We start from the raw sequence: 27,552 nt of genomic DNA, 5'->3' as shown, positions 1-27,552 counted from the left end.
TAGACTTCTTTTATATATACACACATGTGAAATATATATATATGTACATATATATTATCTATTTATAGATAGATAATATTTAATTATCTAAAATATAATATTTATAATTATATTTAGTATGGGCCTGCCCAACTGTCCCATACTAGTAAATGCACAGTGATAAATTATGAGAAATACTGCTTATATTACCATAGGTATATTCTCCAGTTATGATGTCATATTTATGTCACCCACCGGTCCTGGAAACTCATATATTTGCAAGCATAAAAATAAAAATGAATGCTGTAATACACAAAGGCATGTGCAAGTTCTGTTCATAAGGAGTGAGGATGGAAAGAGAACCTGTATTACTTTAACTTTTAATTATACAAGTAAAGTAAGAATATGTTAAAAATAGAAGCAGTAAATGTATCCATACACCCCATCCCTAAAATCCTACTAAAGATAACTAGTTTCCCCCATAATTTAATTTTCCAGAGCCTATTCTACACACACACACACACACACACACACACACACACACACACACACACAAACACACGTATATACACACAACACTCACACACACACACCTGCTTAAAATCAACATTGATTTAACTGCATTATATGCATGGGGAAAGGATAGAAGGGGTTAATAGGAGAAAAAAGGGACACATCTGTAATATTTTCAACATGAAAGATAAATTAAGCATATATATATTAGTGTCAGTACAAATAGAGTACTTTATTCTTTTAAATAGCTGAATTCTCTTGCCCTAGCCAGTTTGGCTAAGTGGATAGAGCATTGGCCTGTGGACTAAAGTGTTCCAGGTGGGATTCTGGTCAAGGGCATGTACCTTGGTTGTAGGCTTCTCCCCAGTCTGGGCCCTGGTGGGTGCATGCAGTAGGCAATCAATTGATGTGTCTCTCTCACATAGATGTTCTCTCTCTCTCTCTCTCTCTCTCTCTCTCTCTCTCTCTCTCTCTCTCCCTCTACCACCCTTCTCTTCCACTCTTTCTAATAATCAATGGAAAAATATTATTGGGTGAGGATTAAAAAATAAATAAATTCCTAAATTCTCTGGCTGAAACATTTATTTGACCCAATTCTTATAAATATATATTGTAAGTTGTTTTCAAATATTCTCCATTGCAAAAAAACAGTGAAAATTCTTACAATATACCTGTGTGCATAAGTTTTGGATATAATCTTATAAATGAATTTGTTGGGTCAAAGGGTAGGTACATTTATGATAGCTACTGCCAACTCCCTACATCCTTACTTTATCTCTGTGTATCAAATGTAACACTATTAGCACTGGTTCTGTATTTATTGTCAGAATTTCAAACAGATCTTCTGGCCTCTCAACAAATCTAAATAGATTGCTGTTGACAGTTTAGTAGAATAAGCTTTCCTAGTGCTTCTAACTTGTGTGTTTATAATTCCTCCTCCAGAGCCAGAGCCATTGCAAAAAGGGGTCCTTTCTAATTAAAGTAGCAATAGCAATGCATTGTATAGCACCCCTTACTACATAGGAGCTAATCTCAATAGAAATGCGCATGTTTCAGTTTGCATTGGATTTGGTTTCTAAAATCATTATTAGCCAATTCTTGGTATATTTTCAATAAATATGTCCACATTCTTAAAATAAAAATAATAATAAGATAAAGCTATAATGAACCATTATTAGGAAACATTCAGGGAATAAAGGATTTTTAACTTTGACATACATCTCATCTTCTAAACAAAATGAATATAGTAGATTACGAGGTGAAAAAAGCTGCAGGGGAACCCATGGATATTTTTTCTGATGAGTATTTTAAGCTAAGCATTAAAGGAAGATTTTTCCTGTCTTCCATGTATCCTCAAAAACAATAGCCAGTGATTAGGCTGAAATATCTTATCAAACATTATTTAACAATAATTAAATTTTTTGTATTTTTCAATAATTTTCTTTTTTATTAATTTTTTATTTTGAAATTTTTGATTTCCAAATTACTGGTTTCTCATGTGTGTTTCATTAGCTAATAAAATATTTAATATTTAAGTAATTATATAGATAAAATATCATAGCATAAGATATTATACTTCTTGTGCAGAATTTTGCAACTTACATCATTTTCATAAAATTCATATTATAAAAACATTAACTGAGAATATAGAATATTACAAACTGCACATTTTAACTGTTTTCTATCCAGTTAAGAATTTTTGCCCAGTAGTAAAATATTCTGGTTAATGGAATCCATTTCTACTATTAGGGAAAATTTTGGAATTTATGGGAATACATGTAACACTGAAACTTTGTTACATGTATTATGTCATAATTTATAAAAATATTCAGATCACTACAGCTTTTTCAGAGATTTGACTAATTTTAAAATGAACTTTAGTTTGCTAAGCTCATCTTTAAAATAACAGTTTAGACTATAGTGTTCATTTTTGCAGGAATGGTATTGTATAGGGACAGTAATAATACAGCAATATAAAATGTATATTATTGTCAATTACTTATAATCAATATGTTTGATTGTTTACATTCTCTATTAATCAAAGGTAATTAATTTTTCATTCTTTGAAAGTTAAGTATATCTAGTCCAGAAAATATCAAATACATGTGAAGCATCCATCTTACATAAAAACTGCTGTTTGAAATTTTAACCCTGATAATATGGCTTCTATAAATGCTTGCTTGCTTAAATAATAAGAAAATAAGACTACTCCCATTCCAGAGAGGCAGTAAACTATGCCCCAGACAGAGTTGTCAGTGCTGACACCAGGCCAGGCCTTGAGATATGGTCTCATGGCCCCTTCCCAGCACTCAGGCCTTCTTTCTCAGAAGGCCTGGGTCTCATTCCAAATTTGGGAGACAAAGGACTGGAAAAAATATAAATAAAGAAGTTTCCTCCATGTTGGGGGGCCCAGAATTTGAAAGACACATTTTTCTCTGGGCCTACACAGAATTTAATAATGAAATATAATTCCCTTTCTCAAAGAGTGGCTTGGTTTTTCTCCTGTCTTCTGCAGCACATGCTGTTAAAACTCTTTCATCCACTGCTGTCTCTAAAGAATATCTTGCTTCTTTCAGATCACTCTGCCACACCTAGAGTCTCTTAATGGAAAGTCTTTTAAATTATAATTAAATTAGAGGCCCAATGCACAAAGATTCATGCAAGAATAGCCTTCCTTCCCTGGGCTGCCGGCACCAGCTTCCCTCTGGCACCCAGGACCCTGGCCTTTGCTCTGGCCACTGTCTTCCACCTTTGCTCTGGCTGGAGTCACCCCCTGCCCGCTCTGGGCCAGCTCCGTGGCCTCCGCCCAGAGGTCGGCCCTCAGCAGCCAGCCAGGGCTTGCAGGAGGCTTGGAGTCCTTCATCACTGGGGTGATAAAGGAAGTCAAGTGTCCCTCCCAAAGGAAGCCAAGCATCCCGCCTGCTCTGGCTGGCTCTGTGACTCTGGCAGGCACTGCCATCTTTGTGGCTATGGGCGCCGCCACCTTTGTTGCAGAGTGATGGTTAATTTGCATATTACCCTTTTATTAGTATAGATAACAACCTACACTTTGTTTGAAAAGTACCTCTCTTTACCAGAGCATAATTAGAAAGGGAACCTGTAAACCCAACAAGTTAGCCAAATCACTAAGTTTTGCTTCTTGCATCTATCTGAGAGGTGATAATTGTAAAGACAGAAAGTAGAATAGAGTTTCTTTAGAAGAATCTTATTGCAAGTCAGTCACAAAGTTACAGATATTATTTTCTACAAAATATAAATTCATTAGTTTCCATAACAAACTTGACATGTTCAGTATGCTCCACCATTCTGCTGAAGGTTGGAGACAGATGCATAACCAAGAAAATATTTTTTTCTATCCTACTATAGCCTACCTTCTATAGTAGCCAATTTCCAGATCCCACTATCTCTACTGGGATGTACACACATCTGTAATTTGACATGTTCTAAATCAGATTCATTTTCTGCTCCTCTCCTCAACTCTGCCCACATGTGTTCTTGCGTCTGTTTTCCTGTTTTGGCTAATAATAACACAATACCTTGTGCTGCTGCCCGAAGTCACCAGAAATCTCAGCATCATTCCTTCCTCTTTCTGTGTTTCCCTGACTTATGGCACACACCATTCCGCATGTAGAATGTAATCTAGTTCTATCAATTATATATCAAACAGATCTGTGATATTTTTCTCAATCATTTTTTTTGCTAATATTTTTTCTCTGATTGCCCTGCCTTTCTAGAATTAAGCCCCTTGAGAGCAAGAACTTTATCTGTTCTGTTCACTGCAGTATCCAAGTCCTCAACAAGTGTTTGTTAAATGAACAAATTTATTTATTTTTCCAAAATAACATAACAATTGATATTTTTGGAGAAGAGTTATTTGCCAGGCACAAGGGTTATGCACATTATAAAACAACTGTATTTAGTTTTGAAAATTACTCTAGAATTGATTGATATGACAAGGTGTTTAAATTCAGTAGCCCATGTTCATAGCTACAGGGTATTACTTATTTGCCCCGCCATAAACCACTTATTGTTAAAATTCATCTTGCATATTGTTACTAGCTCCATGTTAAGCATATTACATCTTGGCTACAACCTACATTTCCAATCAGGGATTTCATTTGAAAGATCAGTATTATAGCTTTGAGGGACTGCTCACTTCTCAAGTTAAGTCATTCCCTTCATCACATGTACCTTTGCTGCTATTGATTTCTGCGTCTGGAATTACTTATTCTTTGACTGTTTAATTAGCTCTTATTCATTCTTAAAACTCAACTCCAAATCTCATTCTACATATACTTTATTAAAATAATGTAGAAGAAAGATACATCTTAATTAGCATTTTCTATTTACTGGATGTATGATTTATTTATTTATTTATTTATTTATTTAGGTTAATCCTTACCTGAGGATATTTTTTTCCACTGATTTTTAGAGAGAGTTGAAAGGAGGGGGAGAGACACACAGAGAGAAACATGGATGTGAGAGAGACACATTGATTGGTTGCCTCCCGTATGCGCCCCTTCAGTCTACTGGCTGATGCTTTAACCACTGAGATAAACTGGCTAGGGCATAGATGCATGATTTTAAGCAAAATATTAATCCTCAGGTTATTAATTTAGTTTAATTTTATTTATTTACTTTGTTTAAGTATAGCCAGCATACAATATTATATTAGTTTCACATATGCAACATAGTTCAGGTTCTTCATTTTAAAGTTGGCATATCAATACCTGACTTGCAGAGTTATTTATTTGATTTAATGAGACAACAAAGCAACAAGAACTTGGTACACATTCAAAAAGTCTGTCAGGCTTCCAGTCAATATGGAGGCATAGTTAAAGCTGGTACCTGCATCCTCCCACAATCGCATCTAAATTACAAAGAAACTACCGAACAAACATCATTCAGAACTGCCTGAAATCCAGGTGAAGAAGACGCCTAAAACTAAGCCTATAAAGCAGAAGCCGTGTTGAGACATTTAGGAGGGACAAGTAGCAATTAGCTTGCAAAAACTTTTTTTTTGTATGTGCCTACAGTCCTATTAAAAAGAACACTTTGGAAATCTGAGTTATTTTTTTCTTATGTTAGAAATATCATTTTTCATGGAGAGATGGAAAGAGATGACAATAGGTTTAAGTCATGTGCCCTTGTACAGGAAAAACAATGAGATAGAATTAATTTGCCCATGTTCAAATAACTGTTAAGTCACAGAATAAAAATTCATAACTAGTTTTGTCCATTTAAAATCCCATGCTAACTGGTACAAAAATTGCCTGTGAACAGAGTGTTTATTTGTACGCTATGGTCTCAATCTTTGTCGACATTGAAAATTCAGATGTTGACCATCTGACACCCAAAGTGGTGGTGGTGTTAAGAGGTGGGGACTTTGAGAGCTGATTAGGTCATGAGAACAGAGCCTTCCTGAATGGGAGAGAGCCCCTGGAGGAGAGGTCTCAGACAGCTCACGTGTCCTTTCTGTTATGGAAGGGTATGGCCAGGAGTTTGCAACCACAGAAGGATCCTTACCTGCTCATGTTGGCACTTGTCTGTTGTTTATAAGCTACTCAGTCTGTGGTATTTTGTTAGCTGCCCAGACACGCTAAGACATTGTGTCTGAACATTGATATCTGAGTTGAAATCAGTATGATTGTGGAATCAAAAGATGATAGTCTACGCTACAGATTTTCACTTGGCTATGCATGTAAGAGAGGAAGCCTGTAACATGTCATAACATTAGTGAGTGTGACTACCTGTATAGATGGCACTATGTGGGATAAAGCACATGAAATACGAACAAACACTTGTTGAGAAATCGACCATGCACAAAGCATTGCATTGTTTCTTTTTAAAAAGAATGCTGAAGAGGCAAGGCTAAGAATTAATTAGATGCAATAAGTATTTATACATTGTTTTCTAATAGAATTTCACTTACATTGTTATCTTGAGGAAATGTTTATCATTTACACAGCAGTTCAAAGCACATTTTATTTTTCATTAAATTATGAAATAAACCACCTGAAAGTCAAACAGATAATCATATAATATTCAAGCTACAAAGAAATGTGAAGATATTAGTGTGACCACAACTTTATGGGGGGAGCGGGAATCAATGTTAGAGAGTCCACAGACTGGTTTTGTTATTGAGAGGATAAAGTCAAGCTTGAGGTTTCTGACAATCAATGTAATACATTTGAAAGGATTCAATATTGTCTTTAGAGTCTAAAATCATAGTGTGTCATGTAGCCATTTACTTCAATGTTTACCAACTAAAGCATAAAAGATGCATAATCAAAAATGAGGGAGGTAGAACTTTTATGCCAAGCTTAAGACTGATATTCTACCTAAAATTGGATTCACTTATCATGGTTTTCTCCACATATTAAATGAGTGTGCTTTTTCTACTGTGTGCCAGATGTAATCTATTTGGATTTAGGCACTATGTGTGAAATACATGCATCTTAAGCACTAGAATCATATTGTTTGTTGAATAAGATGTTCGCACATAGGAATGAATAATAACGGAGGGAAGAGCACACTCCCATTCCATTCTCAGGTTCACACTGGGTATATCGAGTTAAATGGAGTATGGGGGGGGGAGCTTGTAAATTTGTATAAATTGTGATTTCTGTTTCTCTCCCGTTCTCTTTTTCTCTTTTTTTTTTGTCTGTATGACCTTTTACAGTTTTATTCATTTAAATTATGTTTGCTTAAGATGTTCCTACACTTTAACTATGGGAGCACAAGTTTGCATAATTTTTAAGGAGAAAACAAGACTAAATTATAAATATATAAATATTAATACATCAGTATCAAAATATATGAACATTAATAACAAGACAATATATCAACTGAAACAAGGTCTAAAAAGTGGGGAATTTATGACAACATCTGCAATGTTCAAATAATGTCTGTTTCACAACAATAGCATCTAAGGGAGAACCTAGATTCTAACAAGTGTGGCTTGCTCTGTGCAATGTATAAAAAAAGAATTTCAGATAAATATCTAAATTTCTTTTGAAATTAGAGTGCATAGTACTAACGGGCTTTCATTCTCACATCGCAATCATTGGCTGAACCTAGTTCTATGTAGATGGGGAAGTTTCTCTCTAGTTTCCTACAATCTTTCCACCATCCAATTTCTTTATATTTTACTACTGAACCGCATCACTCATCTGTATTACCTATGTGATTCTAGACACATAGGTTAGTATGTAACTTCTGGACCAGGAAAGGATGCCCAAACTGCAAACAATTTGGGTATTTTGGTGTGGTTAACCTTGAAGTGGAAATACTTAAAGAAGTTTCCATCCTGTTAGAAAGGAAAAAATAAAACAAACTTATCATTACTGTGGTCCTCTTAGCTAGGTATAATTAGATCTTTTCTCATCTGACCTCTTATGCATATTTTGATAATAAGAGAAAAACATCTGATTTCTATATTTATTTTCTAAAAACTAAATTGCTTAAATTATGTATTTTGACTTTTTCTGGTCTCTGTTAAAGTGAATATTCAATGGAAGTTTCACAGTTTTCCTAATATTACTTGGCTATAATAAGAGACTGTGCTAATTATACACATACACATATTTTCATCTTGAATATTACTTATAGTTCTTACTATAAATTAAGCAATTAGCAAAGTCATTACCCATGTCAATGTCTTATGTATTTTATTTAACATGAGCACATCTCTCATAACCTGATTATATCTGAGGCCCTGGTTATACCTGAGCATATACAGTGTAGGGACAAAAGTAATAAATTTTAGATGACACCATTATTTCTAAATTTATTCTTATGGATTTTTACAGTGTACTCAATGGAGTTAAATCAATTGAAAGTGATACAAAGAATCAGCTTAAATTTGTATTTTTATTGGAAGTCTAGGATTCTATGGTTAACTGATTTATAAAATGTTCAAAATTCTTCGTCCTTTATTTATATACCCCTTTTGCATGTGCCAATACGACTTTGTTGTATCTCCTATCAAGAGGAGAAGTCTGTTTCCCATGATTGAATGTAAGTTAACTTTTTAATATATTTTGGCCATCAAAGAATGCTATAGAATTAATAGTGTGCATTTCTAAGCCTAGAACTCGAGAGGCCTTTCATGCTTCTCTTGCCCTCCTGAAACCTCACTGCCATGGAAAGGGCCCAGGCCAGCTTGCTGTAGGCACACAGGCCAGGTGGAGAAAGGCCCATCATCTCAGACAAGGCCAACCTAGAGCGGCCAACTTCCAGACAACCCAATAACTGACTGCATATACTGGAGTAAGCCAAGTGAGCTTAGTCCACCTAAATCAGGTTGGTAGAATTGCCCAGGGGACCTGTAGACTCATAGGGGAAAAAAGATTCTTCTTTTAACCACTAAGTCAGCCGTTTTCAAAGTGTGTCTGGGGTCACCCTTATCTGAAGAACTGCAATATCAAAACTACTTTCATAATTATATTGACATTATTTTGTATTTTATTTTCATTCTGTCAAGGGTATGCAGGTGAGTTTTCCAAAGGCTGCATAATGTTTGACATTAAAACGGTGAATACAGAAACAGACATGAGAATCCAGCAGTCTTCCTATTGAGCCATATAGGAAAGAAATTAGGAAAAATGTAAAATAATGACACCCTTTTCAATACATTTTGCTTGTTTAGAAAATACAGTTATTTTTATTATAAAAATATTATAAGTAATGATTTTCTGTTAATATGAAAGGAAATGATAAATATTTTAAAATTTATATGTTAGTTTCTAATACAGTAAACATCAGAATAAAACACACATAATGAAAACCTTTTTGGAGTCCTCAATAATTTTTAAGAAAGAAAAGGGTACTGGAAACAAAAAGTCTGAAAACCACTACAATTTTTATTTAATTTCTGCAGCATTTCTTCATTATGAGAATAGCAGTGGTTCAAGTAAAAGTCACTATACTTTGTGCTACATGTCACAGTTCCTCTAATACATACTATGAAATGTAAAGACCTAAAATTTATAGACTTTCCTTTCTTGAGTAATATTGATTTGTTCTCTGCCTTATTATTTTATACTTAAAAATAAGACATTCTCTTTCTAAAACATGCAGAAATCTTGATTATTTATCAATATTGATTTATCTAGTAATCTGTAAGCAAATATTTACTTGCCAATTTTATACAGAGCAATAACTTTCATGTAACATAGGAACATAGAAGCTGATTATTTTAACTAAGAAAGCATCCATTCAAAGTTTTGCCAAATGTTGTTTGAGGTTAAAGGTTGAAGAATCCCACTGTAATTGAGATAATGATGCTTTGAGGAACTTAATTGCTCATAAATCTTATTATATTAAGATCAAAACTAAAACATTATGAACTTAAAATGTCCTGCTACTTTAATTCTATGAGGTAAAAAGTGAAAAAATGACAACTCAGCATCTAAAGAGTCCATATTTATAAAAAATAGTAGACAGGTAATATGGGATCACCTGTCTATTGTGATTAAAGGGTTATGAAGAGTTAGGTTTTTCTGTGGGCTAACATTGCATACTACAATGCACAATTGCCCACTAAAATATCTCCACAAAGTTGGCCAGTTCAACTATATTTAAATACAATCGTTTCCTGTGGTTAGTACATTGGTATTAACTCTTTGGTTTAACATTAGGTAGCTGCAGGAGTAGAAATGGAAGAATGCAATATAATTAAAGAATTCTACCCCTCAAAGCATTAAAAGAAATGAACCACATACACTATAATATTTGGGAAAACAGAAATTACTGTGAATTCTAATTGCTACTAAACACTACTGAAAAATAAATATTAAAAAACAGCTTGTGGAAATAAACTCAGTTGATGGATTGAAATTTCAGTTTGAAAATCCCCTTCTCCATCCTTCAAAACACAACCTTTTAATAAATTAAAGTAGAGGCCCAGTTCACAAAATTCATGCACTGGAGTGGGGGGGGGGTCCCTCAGCCTGGCCTGTGCCCTCTCACAGTCTGGAACCCTTTGGGGGATGTTTGGCTGCCGGCTTAGGCCGGCTCGATGCAACCCTAAGCCAACAGTCAATCATCCCTCTCGCAGTCCAGGATCCCTCGATCCTTACCACTATCTGCTCACTGCTCCTTACTGCTCGGCGCACTGCTCCTAAGTGCTGCTGTGGAGGCAGAAGAGGCTCCTGCCATGGCTGCTGTGCTCACCAGCCATGAGCCCAGTTTCTGGCTGAGCGGTGCTTCCCCTGTGGGAGTGCACTGAACTCCAGGGGGCAGCTCCTGCATTGAGCGTCTTCCCCCTGGTGGTCAGTGCACATCATAGTGACCGGTTGTTCTGGTCATTCTGCCATAGCAGTTGCTTAGGCTTTTATTATACAGATGTTTTCATAATGGCATTTTTACATTATTTTTTGAAAACAAAACAAGAATATGGCATGTAATGTATTTTAAGGAAAAATACATTAAAACAAAACAGAGCAATGAACAATATAAATACTAATTTATACAAATAATTCTTGCTGATTTAAACCAATGTGAAAATTCCATGCTCTAAAGGCAGTAACTAGAAATTTTTGACATGTTTATGCCAGAAAATGCCAACAATAGTTGCCTTACATACACATCTTCCACATGAGTAAAGAGATGGCTATGCACATCTCTTATCCAATTCTACCTTCCTTTTTCAATTATCACATGGATAACATCACTAGTGAGCCTGAATGGGCATTTTATGAATGTCCTACTTAGTTAAACAATAACCATTAATGATAATTGTAAGAATCCCAAATGCTATAAAATTAACATTGTGTGCTTGTAAAGTCTAAAAGATTAGAATAGGAACAAAATTATGCTTTTTATTTTATTCAAAGCAGAATAAAACAAAATTATGCTCATTTTTTTTCTGTGACAGGGCTTAATAATTTAATAAGATTAATGTGATAAAGTTTTTGCCTGAGGGATGAGAAAGACATAACAGAAGCTCATCAGGGTTATGTAAGAAAAAGGTTGGAAATTCACAGATGTAGGAAATTAGTTTGAATTAAAGTTTAAGCAGAGGTTACTTATTTATGGTGAGTTAAAGAGAAAAATATCACTGTTTACATTGTCTGCATAATGTAAATAATTATTACTATAGAGCTACAAACAATTGATTTTCTGCTTCAAACCAGTATATGTATCTATATGCTCAGAATTAATTTTCTGATGAAGGATAAAAACAATTAAATTAAAATAAAATTATGGTACTGGCCAGTGTGGCTCAGTTGTTTGGGCATAATCCTGCTGCCAAGAGGTTGCTGGATCTATTCCTGGTCAGTGCACAGGCCCAGGTTTCGGGTTCAGTCCCCACTAGGGGGTCTACAGAAGGCAGTTGATCAATGTTACACTCTCACATCAATGTTTCTCTCTCCTTCCTTCCTCTCTCTCTTTTAAAAAATAATAAACTATTAAACATTTTAAAAATAAATAAAATTATGTCTATACACACATAACATAAAAAAAAACAACCACAAAAAAACTATGTAAAGCCTAAGATCAAAGTAAAACTGGGAATCGAAGAGGTAGGGAATCACCAAAGCCAGCTTTCAGAACCAAGATTTCTAGTGATCCTTGGAAGCCTTAAGATTTCCTATTGACTAAATGCTTCATGAGGGACAGAGTAAAAAGTATAATAGAACACCCCTCCCGCAAAGTGAGAAATAAAGTCCATAGGAACAAGGGGTTTGAAAAATATATATAAATTTTCATTCATTTTTTTTTTTTACTTTTGTTAAACTTTACTTTCATTGTTGACACTATTATAGATGTTCCCATTTTCCCCTCCTTTGCCCATCTCCATCCAGCCCTTTGCCCCCTTCCCTCTGGCCATCACCGAACTGTTGTCTATGTGTATATGTTATGCATATATGTTCTTCGGCTAATCTCTTCACCTTCTTTCATCTAGTCCCACCTCCTGCACCTCTCAAATCCCTGCTTCTGATGTCTGGCAGCCTGGAAAAAACTATATATATATATATATATATATATATATAGTCATGTTCTTAATGCTAGCTGAAGGAACAGAGATCATAAAACAACTTGGTCCTCATCACACATCTGAAACCTGAATTAATGCTGTTTGTTTTATCAAAAATATAACATTCATCAATAACATTCCAGATATGTGATGTCATAGTCAAAAACAAAAACACACAAGGAAAATGATTTCATGAGTGAAAATAAGGAGAAACAACAGAGAGTACAATCATAACCACAAAATGAAAATAGAGGTTGAGATGGAATGTAAGAACAACAAAGAAGAGACTATTAAATGTATAAAATACTTAAATTGAATTTCTTAATATAAAAATTAAAATAATAAAAAGAGATTTATTTAAAGGAAGTCACAAATGCAAATCAAATCAGTGAACTGGTTGTAAATTTAAAAAATGCACCAATAAGAAACTATGAAATGACCCTACCAGGTTTGTCTCAGTGGATCGAGCATTAGGCTGAGGACTGAAGGGTCTAAGGTTCAATTCTGGTCGGGGGTGCATATCTCTGTTGCAAGGCTCTATCCTGGTGAGTGCAGGAGGCAAGCAATTGATATCTCTCTCTCTCTCTCTCTCTCTCTCTCTCTCTCTCTCTCTCTCTCTCTCCCCTGCCCTTTCCCACTCTCTAAAAATTAATGGGAAAATAACATCTGGTGAGGATTAACAACAACAAAAAGAAACTATGAAATTATTTGGGAAAAAAAAAAGAAACATAACAGAAAAAAACATAGGAAGTCACATTAAAGGAGATGAATGATGAATAAGGAATTCCAGAATTGCTGAAGTACCTGTATCTTTGGATTCAGAAAGATCAACAAAGTAAAGTAGGACACATAAAGACAATATGGAAACACATCGTAAGCAGCTTCAGAACACCGAGGATCAGGAAAAGATTTTAAAAGCAACCAAAGAGAAATAACAAATTACAGCACAGTTACAGCCACTAGACAGACGATTGTTTTTTCCCTGATTAATGAAATCCAGAAAACAATAGAATAAAATTTTCAATGCTGTCAAGAAAGTAACTGACATCTAGACTCACAGTCCAGGGAAATAATTTTTAAGAACAAGAGCAAAATAAAAATACTTTCAGACAAAGAAAAACTAAGAAGTCTTCACCAAAGGAAAATCTAGAGAATATACATTAGTCATGTAGGTAAGGTGGAAGTTCTGATAGTAAGGAATGGCAAAACATTTGTAAATATGTGAATAAATTAAATATAATATCCTATCTATTAAAGAGTGAATATACTAATTGCCCTTCACGCCATCACAAAGATGATGACGCCCACAGCCAATAAGGAAGGAATATGCTAATTCTAATAGACTGGCCCGCCCTCAAAGAGGGTGGTGCCCACAGCCAATAAGAAGGGAATATGCTGATTGACTGCCCCGCCCTCAAAGATGGGGGTCCCACAGCCACAAGATGGCGGTGCCCAGTCCCCTCAACCCTGCGGAGTTGGCAGGCACATGGCATGGCCACGGGCCTGCCTCCAGAGTGCCCCAGTCCCCTCAGCTCCCAGCCATTCAGGGCTGGCCCGAGGCACAGGCAAGCCTCGCATGGCACTGCCCAGCCTCCCAGGGCCACCCGAGGCTCAGGTAACCAGGGCCAGCCAAGGCTTGTGCTGCCGGCAGTGGCAGCAGCAGAGGTGTGATGGGGCATCACCTTCCCCTGATCACCGTGTCACCTCCCACCCCTGAGGGCTCCAGAACTGTTAGAGGGGGCAGGACGGGCTGAGGGACCCCCTCTCCAGTGCATGAAAATTCTAGTTAACTTATAATACAATAGTAATGATTTCTAAATCTTAGAATAATAGAGCAACTACACCCACAACATTAACACAAAAGTCTGGACAGCTTATGAAAATTTTAAAAAATCTAATATACTTATATTTTAGGAGAAAATTAAAGATAACATGCCTGTGGTGTGTGTGTGTGTGTGTGTGTGTGTGTGTGTGTGTGCATGTGTACATTTATTCTGGGAGATAGTTTAATTGTATTAGTTGTATTGATATATTTTATTTTTGTTCTATGACTTGTTATGTCTTCTATCATCAGTACATTTCCAAGTTTTAATAAAAATGTCAAGTTACATGCCTTGATAAACTCAGAAATTTACAATAAACATCCTCTAGAGTTTACTGTGAAAGGAGTACTGTTGAACAAATAGAACTTGTGTCTGTAAAACTAATGAGCAAATGCCCTCAATTTAGTCATGCACAGCTATCCTGAGACCATTTGACTTATAGAATATCTTTGATAATACATAAAAATAATTAGAGCCCCTCAGAATTCTACTGTGAATGACATCCAATATCACCTTAAGAAAGAAGCTGTCATAATCGGTCTTGTACAGAAAATGTTGATACATTGAAAAAAGAAAATCTAATGTTACTAATCAATTCTCTGCTCTATTATTGATAAAAGTGAAACAAAAAGTATTCTAAATAATTTATTTTAATGCAATTGCATTATGCTGATATTTATTAGAGTTTTCTAAGTCAACCAAAAAATATAGAATAAATGTACTTTTAACATACTTTATTTTATATAGCTATAGCACAAAATATACCTTTATATTAAGTTAAATTATTCTTAAAAATAATCTAACTGAATTTTGAAGTGTATGTTATGTAATATATATACATTATTTATCTTTCAACATTGCCATTTATTTGTGCTAGTAAATAAATTCAATGAATTTTATCATATTCCACTTACATACAGGATTATTTGCCCTTAGGAAGTTAGTTCTGTCCACCTTACCTAGCTTCACTATACCTCAAAAGTGGATAGGCTAGTTTGCTACATGTTTATCCATGTTATTGATTTTTCCAACATATATATAAAGGCTTACAACATTCAAGAGATTGTTTCTGCTACCACATTATAAATTCACTGCCTGGAACACAATTTGCTATTGAATATCTGCCAGTCTGTGTTAACAAAGGTGTTAAGAAGAAACCTTTGTGTGCAGTTGTAACACAATGGATACATGAAGAAAAGTCGCTAAAGATAATGTCTTTAAAGTCATGTGTATATTCTTTAAAGAAAAACTTTGAGGAATAAATGTTTTCATTTTGCATTATTTTCTACACAATACTTAAAAGTCCTAGTTATTTTTAGAATTTCAGTGTTACTCTGAGCTATTCAGTTACCTCTGAAGAATGAGCAGTGCTGTTTTCTGAAGTTTGATGTCATGTAAACATTTATTCTTTTAGACAACGGCTAATTGTGAAAATCCGTATGTTCTTGAGACTCACATGTCTTTGCCCTCCTGAAATTTTCATCAGCATTTTCCATCTCTACTAAGATGTATTGTGGGCAACTTCTGTGATCAACATCTTCACAGAGATGTCACATGTTCCTTCTATTTTCTTCTGTAGCTTCTGCATTCAGCAAGTACAGTTGAAATTGAGTCTGTCTCTATTTTGCTTGTTAGTGAATTTTGTGCATTAGATTCCACATATGAGTGAAATCATATGGTACTTGGTTTTCTCTGGCTTATTTCGCTTAGCATAATACTCTACAGGTCTATCCATGATGTTGCAAAGGGTAAGATTTCCTACTTTTCTACGGTCTACTAGTATTTGATAGTGTAAATGTATCGCATATTTTTGTATCTACTGATGGGCCCTTGGGCTGCTTCCAACTCTTGGCTATTGTAAATAACGCTGCAATGAACATAGGACTGCATACATTCTTTCAAATTAGTGTTTCTGATTTCTTTGGATAAATTCCCAGACGTGGACTTGCTGGGTTATAAGGCAGTTCCATTTTTCATTTTTGGAGGCAACGCCACACCGCTTTCCACAGTGGCTGCACCAATCTGCACTCCCACCAACAGTGCACACGTGGAGGGATTGAGCAAAAAAAGGAAAAAAATGGGGAAAAAAGAAATAACTTATGGACACAAAAAACTGTGTGGTGATTGTGATTGCTAGGGATGGGAATGGAGGAAGGTGAAGGGCAGATAAATGGTGATAGAGACTTGAATTGGGATGGTGAATACACAATACAGTGTACAGATGAGTTATGAACATGTACACCTGAAACCCATATAACCTTATTAACCAATGTCACCCTAATGAGTTCAATAAAAGAAGAATAAAGAATAACTGAAATTAGAGATTGATATTTTAAAATGGCAGTAGTCATTTGGAATTCTCATTGTAAATAAACTTATCTCTCAATATGGAGCTAGTATCATTACAGCTAATTTGGTTATACGCAACACAGAGGACCAAGGACTACAACCAGACCCAATCATTGGGGTGGAACAGAAAGGAGGTAGAACTTATCTAAACGTAGTTATAAATTCCAAGAAATTTTGCACACAGAAGGCTGCAGCAACAATGAGACAAATTCTAGACAAGCTTGATATTTGAACACAGCAGGGTACTTGGCCCATGCATCCTAAGTTTTCAAACTGATGGATGAACACATTGATGAAGGGAGTCGAGACATTAGGGAAGGTAATCAGAGGATTAGGCAATCATGAAAGAAAATGTTATCACTTTGAAAATGTTATAACATCTTTCAAGACCAGGTGTCTTATAATGGACCTGCGTCTTCTGAGTCTTTCCACTTACTAGTGATGTGAATTTAAATGCGCTTTAAGATATGTTTTAACAACACATCTGATTTTTTACCATGGTGTAGATGAATTTCTGAAAGACTGATTAACAAAATGAAATCTGCTGATTTAACCATGTATGCATATCACCAAGTGGAGACCTAATCACACACTGTAATCACAGGTTCTTTGGAATCCATTAGTGGCTTACAGGACTATATTTGCTCCATAATTGTGGGTGTATACTGAGAAAAAAAAATCATAAGGATGTTTCTAAGAAAAGATATAGGTAACAAGATATTCAATTATGTAAAGGACAATTAAACAAAGATAAATTTATCTGTATTGTCACAAAATTTATTTTTATAAATATTATTTTGATATAAAATAACATCTATATATAAAAGGCTAATATGCAGTGTCCCCTCCAGAGTTCGACTGGAAGACCGGGAGTTTGATTGCTTGCTATGACGTGCACTGACCACCAGGGGGGAAAGAACAAAGGAAGGTCCTGGCCCACTGGCAGCAACGGGGGAAGGAAGGCCTCAATCCTGATTGCTGGCCAGGCCTAAGGACACTACCCGTGCACAAATTTCGTGCACCAGGCCTCTAGTTATTATTATAAGATTTTTGTCCTATTATGTAGGACATAAAATAGAAAATAAAGAGTATAAATGAAAAAGGATTTTAACTTTCCTGATTATTAACACTTAGGGTATTAGATGGCACTTTCAATCTGACAAATTCTCATAGATAATATTTAGTTATCTATTTTTATTTTGGGTGACCATCTTTCTGAGGCATTTTTATGGACAATGGTCAATTTAATATACTTTTGTCCTTTAGCATGATAAAAATATTTTATATTACACTACAAATAATTGTTAGCATATTTTTTTAAATTAAAGAGTAATTGAATCATTTATAATTTTCAACAAATTTCTAATATTCAAACTTCAACATTCAGGTATTTAATATTATAGATAATATACAAATATACAAATGCTTATAAATATATAATTACTCAAGTTATAATAAGTGATAAATTTCTATCATCTTTAAATCTTATAAATATAAATTTTGTTTTTATATAAAATGGAAACACATGTTGGAAAAAATCTCAGTGCAATGGTAATTGACTAAGCATTCTATAAAGATTAGGTAAACCTAAAAGTAATCGTAAGTTTTTTATAGTATGGAAGGACTTTCAAGATAATAAAATCTTATCAAGTAAGAAATAACTACATTGGCTTTAGGAAGAACACATACTTCTTTGTGAATGATATGTTTGGATACACATTCAATAAATCCCTTCATTTTAGGTAAATTAATTGTTTCCATTACATAACTGTGAACTATTATTCTATGGTATGTTAAATGAAATAATAATGAAATGTGGCGTTTAAGGTACTGCCGGGAGCTGGTCCATGCTTGCTGTTTCAAGGAACCTGGCATATATGGCATACTGTTCTTAACATGTTTGTTCACCTTCTTGGCACTATGTGTTTTAACCAAGGTCTTTGAGAAAGGTTGTTTCCCCAGGTAGGGATTTTCCCCTGAAGTTAGGGAGGGAATAAAACCTCTTAACTAAGTGCCAGGCGGGTAATTAATCACTTTAACTATGAACAATCATGCTTAAGCTACATAATCTTTACTCCCTGGAATGGAGATAAGAAACGCCCTAACCTTTGGAATAGAGATTGATAGGATTGGAATCAACTGGTATAAACACAGATGTAACAAGACAGAACTTAGAAGACAGAACCAAGAGAAGACAGAACCTACACACAGAACCTACACAGAACCTAGAGACAGAAGAACTTCGCTGGAGAGAACATGGCAAAAGATCCTGGACAGAAACTGGAGACAGAACCCAGTGGCAGAACCTAGCGAGAAAACATGGCAAAAGATCCTGGACAGAAACTGGCCACAGAACCTGGAGACAGAACCTAGCGAGAGAACCTGGCTGAAGATCCTAGAGACAGAACCTGGCTACAGAACCTGGATAAGAACATGGCAAGAGAACCTGACTAGAACCTGGTGACTGAACCTGGCTGAAGAACCTAGAGACAGAACCTGGCTACAGAAACTGGATAGAACATGGCAAGAGAACCTGACTAGAACCTGGTGACTGAACCTGGCTGGAGAACATGGAGCAGAACCTCTCTGGAGATCCTAACCAGAACTTCGCTGGAGATCCTGACCAGAACTTGGCTAGAGAACCTGGCTAGGCTGCTGATCAATTGAACGCTGTCTCCGTGTCCTTCCTTCTTCGCCGACTCCGTCTACGCCTTTGGGAACCCCTGGACCTGCTGGGGTTGGACCCCGGCAAGGTACAGACTTTTCTTCTGTGGGTCCTTGCCGTACGAAGTTTGAAGAATAAACTCATGGACTGAAAATGTATTTGATAAAAATATGGAAGTTTATTAGAAGCATATACAAACTCTGGGCAGAGGTGTTCTCAAAGGGGACCCCCTGAGGAGGGCCCCCCAAAAGAAAAAGTCTGTTCTCTCTCTCTCTCTCTCTCTCTCTCTCTCTCAAAAAAAAAAAAAAAAATCAAACTAAAAAAATCTCTCCCATGTCCCTTTATCTCCAGTTTATATATGCTGTAGCTCTTTGTCTGATTATGACCCTTTCTAATTGGACCCTTCATTAATTTAGGACCCCTCACACTTTCCTCATTGGCCATTCTGCTCCATAGTATCAGTTTCAAAGTCCAAAGTCCAAGTGGTACCGCCCTCTTTCTCTCATTCCTCTATCCCCTGTGAAAATATGTTTCCCTCTTCCCAGTATCCTGTGACTTTTTTTTTTATCCTCTGTGAATGTATGTCTTCCACCCACCCTTACCCTATGTCATTTCTTTATCCTCTGTATAAGTAAGATAAGCATTTTGGCATCTTGGAGCAATTTTGTCCACCTCATATTCATTCCTCTCCCATGGACCCTCTTTATTTCCTAATTGCTTGTTCTGTTTCTAAAATTCCTTTCAATAACAAATGTGTACTTTCTGTATTATTTTCAAACAATTTCCTTTATTTGCACATGAAGAGCTTCAAGAAACAAATCTACAATACTGCATTACTCAGTGCCTTTATGGTTGATATACGATTGGATAAAGAAGTTGTGGTACATCTATATTATTGAATACTATTCAGCCACAAGAAAAGATGAAATACTGTCATTTGCAACATCATGGATGGACCTTGGCAATACTATGATAAGTTCAATAAAAGGAAATAAAGACAGAAAAGGAAATAAGTCAGACAGAAAAAGCTAACTAAGAACCATATAATTTCACCCATATGTGGGATATAAAACTGAAATTTATAAACACAGACAACAGTATGGTGGTTCCCAGAGGAAAGTGGGGTGGGGAGTAGCAAAGCATAAAGTGGGCAAATACTAGTATATAGTGACAGAAGAAGATTTGACTTTGAGTGGTGGACATACAATGCAATATGCAGATCATGTATCATAGAAATGCACACTTGAAACCCATATAATCTTATTAATCAATGTCACACCAATGAATTTAATTAAAATAAAAAAGGAACACAACACATGACAGAAAATGAAAGACAGAGAAATTACCTTTCCCAAAGAAAATATATGCTCATCTGAATCTTAAATCATGCATTTCTTCTCCTCTTCATATCATTCTTGATGGAAATCTTACAGAAAAACAAAAATAGGTTAAACTGACTGTGCTTCCCTGTCAAGAGAAACCTGTGGTCAGGGGTATATCTAATTCCCCAAGCTTTCATCATTAATATTTTATGAGTCTCACTGATCTGTCCTACCCAGAAGAAAAATTTATCTTTCATTTGTGCAAGCACTGCCTGCCAACTAATAGGTTTCATCTCAGTAAGATGAATGGCAAAATGCAAACGGCAGCAAAGGGAAGAGGAGGCAAAGTGTTCGCTTTATTTATTTATTTTTTTACTGGCGCCTGGGTGCACTTCCCGAAGGAGCTGAGTCAGCCAAGCAGAGTGAAAGATCTTTGGGGAACTATGAAGAGTGTCAGTCCTTTGCCAATATGCTTTGGTCTATACATGTGCCTCTGACTTCAAAATGAGATGATTAGCTACAGGGACCTCTTTAAATTTAGACATTTACAAGGCCATTTAGTGCCTACAAAATTGGGAAATCATTAGCTCACCCTTGAAACTTTTCTTCACTATAAATGCAATTGACTAAAAGGCAAATGCCTGCTCTTCGAACACTTCAAATTGGAAAGGCAGGATGTCTTGTCCCTTGGTTGAGTGTGGCTTCCTTTAACTGAACTGAGGATGTCATGGAGGCTCACCTACGCCCCTGGAGCTGAATATTCCCAGGGCGGTATTCACTCACAGAAAAGTGAAACAGAGAAAGAGGGTCCAAGACACCCTTACACAGTAAAAAACACATTGGGCATCTATTTGTTAGGTCTACCTAAGACCACAGGTTGAAAATAAAATTTTGGGAGAAATGTATTTGTGTATAATCAGAAAAAAAATCTTGGATTTAAGCAAGTATTTGTCTTTGCTAGAGAATATAGAATTCAAAACTACCTAAAACAGCTGTTTTCTTCAGAGCTCTTATTTTCATTTTTATTGTATATTAACTAATATAATTATTTAACATCTCTCTCATCATAAATCAGACCCTGTTTATTTTGGTACACAATTGTATCCACAGGCTTGTACACTGTTGGCAAGCAGTAGGTTGTTCAATAAGTTTTTGTTAAAAGGTTTACATATTTTTTAAAACGACATTGAGGTACCACCTCACACCTGTCAGAATGGCTACCATCAACAATCAGCAAGTGACAAGTGCTGGCGAGGATGTGGAGAAAAGGAAACCTTAGTGCACTGCTGATGGGAATGCAGACTGGTGCAGCCATTACTGGAAATAGTATGGAGTTTCCTCAAAAAGTTAAATATGGAACTGCCATTTGACCTAGTGGTCCCACTTCTAGGAATATATCTTAAGATACCCAAAACACCAATCAGAAAGAATGGATGCACTCCTACTGTTCATAGCAGCACAATTTGCAATGGCTAAGATCTGGAAACAGTCCAAGTGCCCATCAGCAGATGAGTGGATGCATTTATGCATAACCCATGGATACAGACAATAAGGTGGTGAAGGCCAGGTGTGCGTGTGGGGAGCATGCTAGAAGGGGTGAATGGGGGCAAAAAGGGGAAATATGTAATACTTTTAATAATAAAGATTTAATTAAAAGAAGGTTTGCATATTTAAAAATTTCCATCTACCAGAATGGCTCACATAATAATGTTTGTAGTAAGAGTGATGATTTATTCAAGCTAGAGCTATGATCATACATTTACATAAAGCACTTTGTTAGAAAGGGAGTAATACTACAATGTCTGAGACTAATTTCTGGGCCTCAAAGAGTTGAGCATTTAGTTGAGGGAATACGTATATGTGTAAAAGTTATACAAAATAAGAAATATTAAGTGACAAGAAAAAATATTAAATGTAATTGCACATAGGTGTTAGACAGTCAAATGAAAGGACAATTCTGATAAAACTACATGAGTAAATACATTGGAATCAAAAGCATATAAATCAGAAATATTAATGATATTAAGAATGATACAACTTAGAATGACTGAAAGGAGAATACCAGCACTGTCTATAAGAACCATCTAAACCTAGCTCACTCAATAATTTGTCTATATAAATTTTTGCTAATTTGTCTATTTAAGATTTTTACTACAAAAGGTCAACATTTGATACCCATGCTAATATAATATTACCAGAACATTATGAGAATGAATCTTTTCTCACCCACTAGGTAGTAGCTGAGTGACTTAAAACTTAAATATTTGACAACCTAACATGTATGGGAGCAGAGGGAGAATGATATCATTGTTTCATTTGGTCTTTACTTGCGATTTGAGTATTTTTTTCATCTCATTACTGGAGGCCCAGTGCATGAAATTCGTGCACTGGGGGGTGTCCCTCAGCCTGGTCTTCACCCTCTCAAATCTGGGACTGCTGGCTCCCAACCTCTTGCCTGCCTGCCTGCCTTCCTGATTGCCCCTAACCACTCCCCTGCCAGCCTGATTAATGCCTAACTGCTCCCCTGCAGGCCTGGTTCCCCCCACCAGCTCTACCCTGCCAGCCATCTTGTGTCCACATGGGGATGGCCATCTTGTGTGTTGAGCGATAATCAATTTGTATATTACCTCTTTATTAGATAGGATTCTCTCTTCTCTAAACTTTACTAGTAGTCATTTTCATATTTCCCTATTGCCCAATTTGTTTGTCCACCCCCTCAGTATCCTCATCCAGGCTATACAGATGGGAGTGGAATAGGTAGTCATGTTTACAGCAATGCAGCCATTTGCAGATACTCTCTAGCTAAGTAACATGGTAGAGAGTTGTTACCAATAATGGGCTTGCTAGGACACTTGTTTCAACAAATATGTGTGTGTGTTTTTTTCCTTTAAAATCATTTAAGTCTGTGTTTGCCAGTAACTCTTTAGCTCTATTATGCTATATATATTCTTAGTTAAATTTGATGTCATTAGTGAAAATATTATTTTAACCAAAAAGTGTGCAATATGTTAAATGGATAATCTATTTAAAGCAATACCATAAACATTTAAAAGTTCAATAAGTAAATACAACATGCTGATTGAGAAAAATGTCCCAATGTCTTTAATTTAAAAAGTAGTTGTTCTTAAATCTAATATCAAACTAATTAAATTTATGTCATTTTACTTAATAATAGAATGTCCTTTATATTATCTAGACCAGTGGTTCTCAACCTGTGGGTCGCGACCCCTTTGGGGGTCGAACGACTCTTTCACAGGGGTCACCTAAGACCATCGGAAAACACACATATGATTACATATTGTTTTCGTGATTAATCACTATGCTTTAATTATGTTCAATTTGTAACAATGAAAATACATCCTGCATATCAGATATTTACATTACGATTCACAACAGTAGCAAAATTACAGTTATGAAGTAGCAATGAAAATAATTTTATGGTTGGGGGTCACCACAACGTGAGGAACTGTATAAAAGGGTCATGGCATTAGGAAGGTTGAGAACCACTGATCTAGACCATGCAAATCTCTAAACTTGCTGATTCCATAGTAACATGTCTCTGAAACTATGTGAACTATTTCACTAATTTTTTTTTATTATTTCCATGAAGATTATTTGATGGTCTTTGTATGAATATAACCCATTTATAATCCCCACAATTGTATCTTCTTTTGTTCAAAACATCAATGATCTGAATTTAGTATTTGAGCCTATTCACTTTTTCTCCATCATCTCTATCACTTGCAATAATGCATTGTGTTTTTTTTTAAGATTCATAATTTACTAAATAGCAGAATGGTTTTCATTGTTATTTGTTTCTGTGCTCATCATTTCACTTTTCTTGATTTTTTTTTGCATAGACAATATACATATGAATTATTTATTGATTTTTAAAATTAAATTTATAAAAATTTTAATTAAATTTAAAATGTTCATAACTATTTTTATTAAATCTGTTCTTATTGTTTCATTTAAAAAGAATTTTTAGTCACTTAATAGTTACATGTTTTTCAAAGGCCGAAGTAACTTTTTTTTAAGTTAAATTGAAGTGTAAAAACTGGGGAGTTGACTAAGTGTACAACACTATGACTCATTTTTGTTTTCTGTCTATCAGGCAAAAGCCTTTAAAATTTTTTTTTTTAATATATATATTTTATTGATTTTTTAAAGAGAGGAAAGGAGAGGGATAGAGAGCCAGAAACATCGATGAGAGAGAAACATCGATCAGCTGCCTCACGCACACCCCCTACTGGGGATGTGCCAGCAACCAAGGTACATGCCCTTGACCGGAATCGAACCCAGGACCCTTGAGTCTGCAGGCCAACGCTCTACCCACTGAGCCAAACCAGTTAGGGCGCCTTTAAAAGTTTTGTAAAAAATTACTACATTATGTGTATTTTCACAGTCATTCAATTACTACTGAAAAATTGGGAATGTTAAAATCACAAATTGCAGAGGGGAATAATAGTCAAGCCCAGGAGTGAGGTAAGGAATTCACCAGTGAATCTGGTCTGGAAGAAGGGATGGTAACACCTGAAGCTACTCTGTTGTCACATTGTGGAAAGGTTAAGAATTAAGGAAGATATTTCTCACAATGACCTTTTTTTTTTAACCTCTTATGTGTCTTACTTTTTGTACTGTTGACATTATTACAGATGTCTCCCATTTTTCCCTCTTTATGTGCTTCTGTTTGGCCCTCCCCCAACTCCTTCCCCCCCCATCTTCACTACTCTATTGTTTGTGTCCATGGGCTATATATATAACTGAAAGGAGTTTTAGTGATACTATAGGCAGGTTTAGGGAGTTTTGGGTATAAAGAGGGTCCATGAGGGAGGAAGGCATGGGTGAGGGCTTGGAGCTGCCAAAATACATACATTCACAGAGAAAAAAAAAAAAAAAAGAGGTGTCACAGGATAAAGGGAGAGGAAGACATCCATTCACAGAAGATAGGGAAAAGTCACAGGATATAGGGAGAACAGGGAAACAAACTTTCACAGAGGACAGAGAAATGCTGAAAAATGGGAGAAAGAGGAAAACAGATTTTCACAGGAGATGCTAGTAGGGAATTCTACCACTGAAGAGAAAAGACAGGAGAGAAGAGGCCACCATGTGGGGTTTGGACTTTGAAGCTGATATTCTACAAAAGAGTGACCAATAAGAAGGGAGTATGAAGAAACAAAGAACTGAGCCTTTATAAAGTTTAGAAAAAGAGGCTTAATGGGTTACGCCCTGGGACCCCCTCCCTATGTGGGGGTCTGTACTTGCTTCCAATAAGTTTCCACCCTTTTCATCTTCCACCTTTAGTCCATGGCTTCGTTCTTCAAATCCATCTGGACAAGAATCTGCGAAAGAACCTGACTCATAACTTTCGAGAGCTCTTTTTTCCAAATCACTCAGGCTCCAAATGTTTCTGTTCGCACAACAGCTACCCTTTTGATATTTCAGTACATCCCTAACGAAACAATGCCTGTGGTCCCTTCCTGCCAACAAATACTTGAATCAGGTAACTCTGCTGCCGAAATAATGTCCTAAAATGCAGATCTGGTCAGATTACTCTTGATTCTGATCCTTTTATTGGTTTCTCATTGTCTGTTTGATTAAATAAATACATTTGTTAGTATATATTTTACTTCCACCAATAATCTTTCACACACTGAACTACCTGCTATTTTTCAAACACATTTCATGTGAACTTTCTAGCTTCAGTGCTTTTGAACATATCTTCCATTTTCTTAAACAAATCCCTGGTCAAGTGGCACCTCTGTTAGAAGATCTGTAACCCCTGCAGCAATTTTGGCCATCCTCTTCTCGGGATTATAATTAGAGGACTATTATATTTCTTAATTGCAATCTTTCTGTGAAAGTCTGTATCTTCCCAATGCCGTAAATTCAAGGGCAGAAACCATATCATGTCATATTTGTGTGTGAAGTATAATAGATATTAAATAATTCTTAAATGAGTTATTATGACATTTTCTCATGAATTAGAGCTTTTTGGGGAAAATTCGTTAATGCTAAAAGATGTCAGTAGGAGACAGATTTTGAATTCTATACATTGCAATTTGATAAAGTATTTTTGATTTAGCAGTTATTTCTGGATCTCTTAAATAATAGATAATTATAGATTTATTTAAATGTAAGGGCTTTTCAAATCTAGATTTTAACTTACATTACTTCACTTCTCTGTTTAGGTGTTAACTAAACTTTTCTAGGTATTTTTATGACAGAAAAGAGGCTATAAATGAAAATCTACATTTAAACAACTGTGTATTTTTATATCTATATATTTTAGATAATACTAGAAAGTTGGGGCCTAAATTATCCAGAAAATTATACTCTTCCTTCACAATAACAAACACATATAATAAATATGCTGGAAAAATAGTGCAATCTAAAAAGTCCTATCAGAAAAGTGACAGCTCTCTTTCTGACTATTCCTTTGAGTAGTTTGTGTAAATAGTAAAAATCCTCCCAAAATTATAAAAATATTTTGTATCATGTTAAATAAAATGTTTAGACTCTTTTAATCTCTTTCAGCCCCAAAACTGAACTCAATAGTTTACTAATAGTGAGAAATATGTTCCCCAGGAGTTTACATAATAAGTAATAGAATAATTTAATTGTCCTTTAAAATTTACAGTGTTTTAAATTTTAAAAATGCTTTATATATATACTAGAGGCCAGGTGCACAAAAATTTGTGCACTCGGGCAAGGGGGGGAAGTGGGGGCCCCTCAGCCTGGCCTGTGCCCTCTCGCAGTCTGGAACCCCTCAGGAGATAACGCCCTGCTGGCTTAGGCCTGCTCCCGGGTGGCAGAGGGCAGGCCCAATCCCTAGGTTCAGCCCCTGGTCGGACTCAGAGCAGGGCCGAATGGGGAGTTGGGGCGCTGTCCCCTGTCATGCACAGAGCAGGGTGGATT

The 27,552-nt window shown here is 35.7% G+C and overlaps 1 protein-coding gene across 3 annotated transcripts in view; it reads right to left on the bottom strand.

The window, feature by feature from the left end:
* The window catches only part of MGAT4C (MGAT4 family member C), a 775,861-nt gene that overhangs the window by 46,881 nt on the left and 701,428 nt on the right, over nt 1–27,552 (bottom strand). The window contains exon 3 of one of the 3 annotated variants that reach the window (XM_081084487.1): nt 20,659–20,738. The exons of the other annotated variants lie outside the window; for them this stretch is intronic. The gene's annotated coding sequence lies outside the window, so the exon portion shown is untranslated. The remainder of the gene's footprint in view (nt 1–20,658; nt 20,739–27,552) is intronic. 3 annotated transcript variants of the gene reach the window in all.

Source organism: Myotis nattereri, assembly GCF_964212035.1.
Source record: "Myotis nattereri genome assembly, chromosome: 2".
Taxonomy (NCBI): Eukaryota; Metazoa; Chordata; class Mammalia; order Chiroptera; family Vespertilionidae; genus Myotis; species Myotis nattereri.
Note: the sequence above shows the minus strand (reverse complement) of the source record. Positions and strands in the feature narration are given on the sequence as shown.